Source organism: Cinclus cinclus, chromosome Z (assembly GCF_963662255.1).
Source record: "Cinclus cinclus chromosome Z, bCinCin1.1, whole genome shotgun sequence".
NCBI lineage: Eukaryota > Metazoa > Chordata > Aves > Passeriformes > Cinclidae > Cinclus > Cinclus cinclus.
In genome coordinates this window covers 10,138,205-10,147,444 of record NC_085084.1, presented here as the reverse complement: position 1 = coordinate 10,147,444, position 9,240 = coordinate 10,138,205, and positions in this window count along the sequence as shown.

The window sequence follows — 9,240 nt, the reverse complement described above, 5'->3', positions numbered from 1 at the left end:
GTCTTCATAAAGCTAGATAACCGAAAGTAAAAACTCCTTCAAGATCATCGTACAGCATATGAAAATGAAAGACTGCTATGAGAGACAGTATAAATCGAGAAGGGTCAAGAATGTTTATGAATGCTTATTGAAACTAACATTTTTACAGCTGAAGGTGATATTGAAAGAAATGAAATGGCATATTTATTCCAAAATATGAAGCTGTTGCATGGCACAGAATGAATATTCACCAGCTGCAGAGAGAACATGGTACAGAGCAGTTAACGTTAAACTGGACTAAGAGGATATATGCTTTTTTTTTTTTTTCTATTAGAAACCTAATGCCCCGTTTCATTTTGCAAAGTGATTCATTGCAATGAAATTGCCTTAAAAATTAAAGGTGGTAGTTGATGATGATGAATATGGTGGTGCTGATGATACAGAGATGACTACTGAACTGGGAGGAAAAAACCCAAATACAACAACAACAACAAAAAAGCAACAAACCAACCCAAAACCTGTCTATGTGAATCTGAGACAAAGCATCGAGGTTAATTTCAAATCATATGAAAGTAGGTTTACAGAAAAAGTTTTCACCAAGGTGCAGATGAGCTTAATAATTTATATCTACTTAGAACTCAGTGGAGCTGCACAAAGATGGAGGAAAAAAAAAGTAACGGCCGATTTTTATTCCTCTATTCAAAACGCGAGCATAGATGCTTCTCTGTTTCGAGAGGGTTTCCTTGAGGAAGCTACTGAAGTAGAAAGACATGATGGAGACGAGATCGCCTCCCCACGTCAAAGTGGGAAAAAATGTTCAGTGCCTTGCTCTGCGCCTAGCATTGGAAATGAAAGTGACATTTACTCCAAACCCACGTGTGCGCCTCCTCTCTTTTTGTTAAAGGATGATCAGGTCTATCCTGGAAACAGCTCTGGCATCCCATACCGAAATAATTAGGATGTATATAGACCTGACAAAAACAACGGGAGGAAGGGGGGCGGAGGGGAGGAGGTGAAGAAGCGTAGGGTCTGTCTTGCCTAATTGATTCCGTTGAACGACGTGCAGGAGATGTGAACGGCTGGGCGCTCCCGTTCCCACGCTCGGGGCAAATGGCAGAGCCGTGCCCCGGCGGTCGGTGACAGACAGACAGACAGCCTGGCGGGGGCCGGGGCTGGGGGAGCTCACCGCCGGCACCCGCGAGAGCATGTCCCGCTCGCTGCCACCCTAGAAATGCTGGGCGAAGGGACGGGACTGCAGAACATTCCCGCTTCCCCCGCGCCGCACCCCCTCTCCTCCGCTGGAGAAGGTTGGAACTCGCGCCCGGCAGGAATTTGCACCCTTCTCCCGCGGAGGTCGCAGGGGACGAGGAGTTTTGGTCCCAGTGGAGGAAGGGCAGGCGTATAGGGATACAAACAGTTCTGTGTTTTTAACAAATACTATCTTTACAATTACGGCGGCTTGGGCGCCTCTGGCAGTGAAATTGAGGGGGATTCATTGCTCAGGGTAACGTAATTCCTTTGGACTTGACCTAAACGCCTGTCCTGAGGCAAGCTGGAATATACTCACAGTGAGTTAGTAACCGAACGTCCTCCACGGAAGATTAAAATAAGATCAGCGCTAAGGGAATGGACGTCAGATGTCTCCATCCGTCTGGGACAAAATCTTTGCGCGCCGCTTTTCATAATTATTTTGTTTTGTATTTTTACTTGTTGAACTGCTTATAAATAACGTTGGTTTGGAGCCTATAGTGGGAATATTCACCTGCACGCCAGACACTGAACTGTAAGAGGGGTGGTACAAGGAGCCAGCCAGCGTGTTCTTGAACCAGCACGCGTACTGGGTAGACAAACCACAGAATTTTTCCTCAATAGTTGCCCCATCCTCTCTGTAGCTCTTAAAATAACCTTAGTCTCAGCCGGAGGGTCCCGCCCGGTGGTTGCCGGCAGTGCCGGCCGGGGTCCCAGCCAGGCCCTTTTGAGGTTAAACCTCCTTTTTGGCTGCGCTACGTGTGCTCCAAGTTTTAGTGCTGCAGCATCCTGCCAGGGGCGCTGTGCTTATTCACATCGCAACCGTGTTTGAGCCACCAGGCTTTCACCGCAGCGTCTTCCTCTCATTTAACTGCTTGTCTAGGTGTCCTATTGTCTACTACAATTAACGTTTACATGACAAAGTGCGTGGTCTTCTTTCTCAACGAGCTTCAATTAAGGAGCGAAGCTGTTTTCTGGGGAAAACCCCTTGTTTACTTAGGCATGAATGGGGTCAATTTATTCACGCTGTTGCTTGTGTCTTGGTTTTCGGTGTAAATTTGCCAAGAAAAACATCAGAGAAAAATAGCAGCATTATAATCGCGTGTTTGCCATTGTCGTCTTAAATGGTTTTGTACCTTAATGTCAATAAAACATGATTGGCTATTATTGCTATTATTGCTATTACTACTTACTCCTTCAATTCTTTAGGAGCAGAGACACATTTTTCTATACCTCTTCCTCTACACAGTGAACTTCTGACTTGGGTAAAGAGAGCATGTGGAAATGTGTTAGCAGAACCTCAGTTTTACACTTTAATAGGCTCATGCAGCAAGTAACTAGGAAAGGTAATGCTTCCCTAGGGTAATCTACCTGTTAGGTGTTGAACCCTCTAAGACTGTGTGAAAAAAGTCACTCTGTCAAACAAAGAAAAAGCTTTATGTAACAGGAATTGAAAGCAAACCCAAACCCAAAAAATTGAACTGTGAGTGGGCGGTTCTCTCCAAGCCAGTTCTAGCACTGGAGGAGACAGGATCAAGTTTATTTAGCATATCAGTGCATTGTAAAACAGTTGGAAGGTAGTTATAGGTTATGTGAGCATGCATGTTAACTAGCAGGGACTGGGGCTTATTCTTTGTGAAAAGAGAACAGCAGACTGCTGTGCAAGGCCGGCGTTAAAAAGGCAGCTGAATTTAACACCATCTGGAAGAAAATATCCCTTCACTACTTTCTCACACCATCAGACAAAACCAGTGTCTCTTGTTCTGAGACCTTGTCTGTGCAACCATACAATACTGAATCATTACACTTTTGCTGAGAGAAAATTTGAGAACACAATATGGGTAACTGGTGAATGACCAAGTTTCATTATGCCCGCTTAAGTCGATTGAAATTTACGTCCAGAGCTATGAATGGCAGCATTGTTTTCCTCAACGGGGCTGTACTAAATGTCAGCACAGTGTAAAGAAAATATTGAAGTCTGCAAATAACTTACCAGATCTCAATTATAATATTTTCCCACACTAGAAATAATATCATTGCTAGTGCCTACAATATATGAAATGCAACCAGGTAAAGGCAGAGGGGAAAAAAAATTAGTTCATTTACAAGTTATTTCAGCCAAACACCTAAAGTTTCTTAAAATGAATTCAGCACATAGAGCTGGATTGTCGTTTCCTGAAAATTTGAAGCAAACAAATGGCTTCTTATGAAATTTAAAAAATAAATTGTGCAAACTAACTTGTATTCAGCAACTATTTTAACCCTCCAGCTTGGTGACTGATAAAATATTAGTAGATGTACTTTACAGTACACAGATCAATTTTTCTGAGTCTAGCAGATGATTTCTTCTTTCATGTTTAGCAGAAATGACACGAGAAAAGCAATGGGACATGTATTTCTTCAGGTGCTGCAGGAAATCTGCCAGGGCATATCAGTGTTGACACAGGTACCAAAAAAGACAGTTTTCAGTTCTCTCAGTTGCTAACTACTGCTTTTTTACCCTCACTTTATAATGGTTCCTGTTATGACTGCTGTTCAGGTCAGTCCTCTGCTTAGGATTCATGCACAGTGCAGACTGTGAAATAGTTCAAAGGGATGGTGAAGTTGTGTCTGCTTTGTTAGAATGTCTGTGGTTTAAACCTAAGTGACCATGATTCTGCCTGTGCTCCATAAAGCATGGTTCAGATCCTGGCATAAAAACTTGAAATGATGAGCAACTATCTTTGTGCTGATCAGCATCCCTTCAGCAGCTCCACTTGCTGCGTTTCTCAGCAGTTGCATCGCTGCAGCCCTGGACACCTGGGAATGCTGGTGCCTGGGGCAGGCAGAAGATGGGTGGGGTAACAGGGCAGGTGTCGGTTCTAGGTAAATGATTTTCTAACTTTCTCATGCAACCACTCATGAATGATGGGCAGCTGGGGCCATATGGATCTGGAACAGAAGCAGGGCAATGCAGGCAGGTGATGGGGAGGTTTCAAGAGAAGCCAGTCCTTCACCAGTCCCCTGCCTGCTGTACAAAAACTGGCAGCTGTTGGAGGAGGAAGTTCCTTTCACGTACCAAAGAAGAGTTGTTTATATGAATGGACATATTCATGCGTACACTTCACCTTTTCTGAAGTTGCCATTAATATGCAATAGCATAGGGTAGATCCATTATTTCTGTTTCAATTAAAATTGGTGTTGTGAAATACTTCATTTTGTGGAGAAGCCAAGGATGCACTGCCTGCTAGGCTAGATCCCTCTCTTGCCATGTGAATTAAAAATTGTTTCGTGATTTCTTTTGGCTAGAATGAGGGGTATATGTGCATAGCCATAGGCCATTTAAATTTTTAAAGCATACACCAATTCCAGAGATTGCCTACCCTGGACTGACCACAATTATTACCCCTTTTATTTTCCATTATTTTAATTTAGAAGAAAATGTCAAGCTTTGATGATCAGATTTCCAATTTTAGCAGCAAGTGCATTTACATATTACAGCATTTCTTCTTGCCCTTTCTGGGAGTGGGAAAGGAGGAGAAAGGAGCCCTTTGACTGTGCTGGTGCTTATCAATAGTAACCTGTTTTGTTCTTCCTGAAGCTCTCACTTGTGTATAAACATAATTATACACATACATTTGTGTACATACACATACACATACACATACACATACACATACACATATACATATACATATACATATACATAGTTTATGTTGTAAAGCTGGCATGTCAGGGTCAGTGTCAGAGTCACAGTCTGACATAAAAGAACTTGTGCCATCCACTTTGTGGAGATCAGGACCGAGTCTGACACCAAACTGTACAGCCTAGTTTTAGGGATGTATGCAGTAATGTGGTGGAAAGGGAATGTGGTTTTCAGTGTGTGACTTTAAATCTAATGTTCCAAAAGCTGCTTTCCCTATAATTCTGAACAACTAATGATAATCCATGCTTGCGGGGGTGGGGAAGGGAGGCGAGAGGGTGCGGAATTCCCCCTGGCAAGAGAGGAGGCTGCACTTGGCCCGCACATCCCTCCGATGCTCCCATCCCTGCCAGGCCCCACATCCCTCCAAGGCTCCCATCCCTGCCAGGCTGCACATCCCTCCAAGGCTCCCCAAGCCTATCCTTCTGTTTCGACCCAGATCCACGGCGGCGCCACCGAAGAGCATCCCCAGCTCCCGGAGCCTCAGCCCCACTGAGGGGATCCCGAGGTCCAGTCACGGGGCTCCTTTCCCACTGCACGGTGACCGCTCTGATTGGAGTTTCCCAGGAGACCGGTGGGGGCGCGAATGGGATGAGTTGGGATGCATCGGTGTGTGGCTCTGTGCCTCTCCTCTTCCCGGGAGTACCCAACTGGTACCCCCTCGCCGGCCTTTTCGTTCCTGTCCTTTCTCCAGCCGCGGGACTCCATTACTGCTATTAATTGTCATAAGCAGTAACCTCTAATTAGAGCTGCCCGCTGAGGAGCTACCTCTGGCTGCAGCCAGATCCCTCTTTCCCCCCACCGCCGAGTAACTGAGTCATCATCGCGAGAGATCTGCTGAGTCAGTGTGCTCCTCAGACGAAGGAGATTAAAAAAAAAAATACATCCAGGTCTCAAGCAGTTACTAAAGCCAGTTAGTGACATTGTGCGTGGATATTTAAACTTTTAAGTTGTAGAAAGGATTAAGGAGAAATCATGCTTCGTAGGGCTAATGATACCATCTTGGCTCCACAACATTTGTCAGGTGCAGCTCAACCCGCCTGCAGTAGCGACTGCCCTGTGCCCCTTGCTGTAGCTTCACATCTCAGGAACCTCTCTGCATATGCCACTAAAAGGCTCTTTGGAGGGTCCTGCTATCACTCATATCCAAAGTGCTTTGTTGTTCATTTGAAAACCTGTAACCACCTTCCTATGAAATACATATGCCTGGCCTACACCATAAAAGTACATTTTAAAAGTGCTTTCATATAAGCAAAAAAGAAAAAAAAAGTAAACACATATTTAATGTTGGAAAAATCATGGGATGCACTGAGTTCAGCACAAAACTGATCTTTCTCCTCCAGGTGTAGACTGTTTGTTGCCATATTTCTCAGTTCTTTCACATCTTACTGAAATCTGAAGCACAGAATCATGGAATATCCTAAGCTGGAAGCGACCCACAGGGATCATTCAAGTCCAGCTCCTGGAACTACCCAGGACATACCCAAGATTCACACCATGAGTAATCCTGAATCGGTATTCACTCCTCCTAAGCACTGGTGATTTAAATATCTGTGCTGAAATGTAGTGTGTGATAAGAACTCATATTTTCTTTCCTTAATGACTATCATGGGTTTGATGATACTGTGAGGTGGGTGAGCAAGGCTGCAGAAGGGAGAAAGATCAACACATCAAGGTACTAAAGAAAGTAAGGGAACTGCCAGTGCACAGGAAATTGTGATAAAGAATTACATTCTGCTTAGCCTTTCAACCTCCAGTTTGTACCTCAGCATGGAGAAAGTAGAAGCCAGGTCAAAAATGAACTTTGTGAGTAAATGAATATGTAAGACACTCAGCAGTTTGTACTCTTTAGAGTCTTAGAAAAGAGTTTGTTGGGGAAAAGTAACATTCTGTACTTTGGGTCAAAACTTGGTAGGTCTTGGAAGTTGGTTCTTTCCCTTTTTCCTCTGTGGAATTTTCCCCATTGTCATGCTAAGATACCTGTTGACTGGGCCCTGGTGGCAAGAGGGAGGGGAGAGAAGAGGGAAACCCCTTGATATCCAAACATCCAGAAGAGCAGACAGAAGGCTCTGGCTCTCCCCATTTCGGACGAGAAGGACGATTGGTGCCTCAGCCCCATCCCTGCCATCCCAGCACCAGGAGCCATCCTCACTGCTGTCAGACCCTGCCCTGCTGCCTTCTCACTGTAACCTGCCACCATCCAGCACTCTGCTGAGCACTGGGACCCACACCGTGAGCGGAGGGCTCTCTCCATCTCTCTCTCTCTTTCCCCTGGGACAGCTCTGCCATCACCCCCAGCCCTCCTGCAGCTCTGCGGGACCTGCCCGCCCCCAGCACCGGGAACTGCAGCTCAGGGAAAAGGTGCCTGCAGCCAGAAAGGGACTGGGACTGAGTTACTGTTCTGTTTGTGGGTAATTTCATAGCTGTTGTTGTTCTTGTTTGTCTTGTTAGATATACTAGTAAAGAACTGTTATTCCTAACCCCATATAATTACCTGAGAACTCCCTTAATTTCAAAATCATAATAATCTGTAGGAAGGAAGTATCACATTTTTCAGTCCATAGGGAGGCTTCTGCTTTCCTTAGCAAACACCTGTCTTTCAAACTAGGACAGTAGGTCTATCTTTGACTCAAACAGGAGCAGCATTTAATCTTTTGAAAAAGAACCTGCATAATCTGAATGAGATAATTTTTCCTTCAGAATAAACCCCATGTCAATGAAAAGGGGCATATAATAGTTTTTAAACTATGATTTTTCAAAATATGTCTCTGTTAATAATGTCAGTTGACTGAAAGGGACATTAACATAAAAATACTCGAGTATCATTGTCATGTAGAATACTATCTTTAAGAAACAAGATTTTAGGGTGTAATAAAACAATTAACATCAGAATGACAGTTCTAGTTCAATGCAATTGGAATCTAACCTACAATAAACTTGCATGAGAAAACTGGAGGTGGTAACAGAAAACCTGCACAGCAAGGATGGTATCACACATATGCAGTTTCCTCTCATCTAATTCAGCAGCAGGTGTGGCAGAATATCAGAATAGGTAAAATTAGCTTTCTTTTGTATATACTTATATATACACGTATATCTATATATACATATATGTGTTTTACTGGCTTTAGCTATTGTCTGTCACAGAAAGAAAGTGCTTCTGTACCATCTCAAAATTCATTCTAGGTGTGTAGATATGTACAGGTGGTGGTAGGTACAGGCTGAAACGGAGCCAGAGATAATTCTTCACTAATTTTTCCACATTAGAAAATTGTTTCAAAATAGACTGTTTCTTTATGGCTGAAATTGGTGTAAGCATATATTGTAGAGAGTCCCTTCAGCTGAGTATTTGGGATTTGATGAATTAACAATATTTTACCAGTGGACATAAATTTATTGTTGGGAAATTTATGACTATTATTTTTTTGTCTTCCTATAAATTCTCATAATTCTCATATGGGTGGGGTCGTATAACAGCTATGTAGAACCTCTTTTATACACATGGACACAACTGGCATGTCCAAACCCATAATTTTGAATCTGATCTGTGTCAGCATTTGCACTGTCATGAAGTGAGTTTACCATGTTCCATTATACCCATACGCACTACCTCATATGTCTCCAAAATATCTATTCCAGCTTAGTTCTGTGTTGCTCTGATTCTGTGACTGAGGAAATATCCATAGTTAGCACAACTCCATAATACAGATCCATAACACAGTTACCAGGAATGAGTCACCTCTGTCCCCAGTCTGTGATTATTGACAGTACTGAAAACTTTAATTTCTTCCCTCCGTTGTCCTTTACCACTGATGATTAATGGGATAGACTAAACTACACAAAATCAAGTTACCATTTAATGATACTGTAATTTAATTGACATTTCCCTCAGTAGTTGAAGGAAAGAGACTCTAGGATGGTACTGTAAATTATATTTAAATTTAAATACTCTTCCAGTCTTGCAGGAATAATACTTCATTTTCTATAGAAGAATTTAATTCCTAGTCTATGTTCAAATATTGTCTTGTGCTTAAAATAAAACTGAGAAGAGAAAGCGGTTATTTGTTTTCAACATTTAAAAATGATTCATCATATATAGCTATGTAATATACTATAACATCTTGCACAGCACTATAATATTAAGTTAATCTCATGTCCAGAGTCATTATGCACACTTCTGGATGTCCTTCTAAAATCTCTCCAGTCAAATGGATTTTGAAGTGCGACTATGCACATTTTTTCCGATAAATAAATTACTATAATAAATATACCACTGAAATTCATAAAACAATTGCATCTAAATAATATATTCTTAATTGCTTAATTATTTA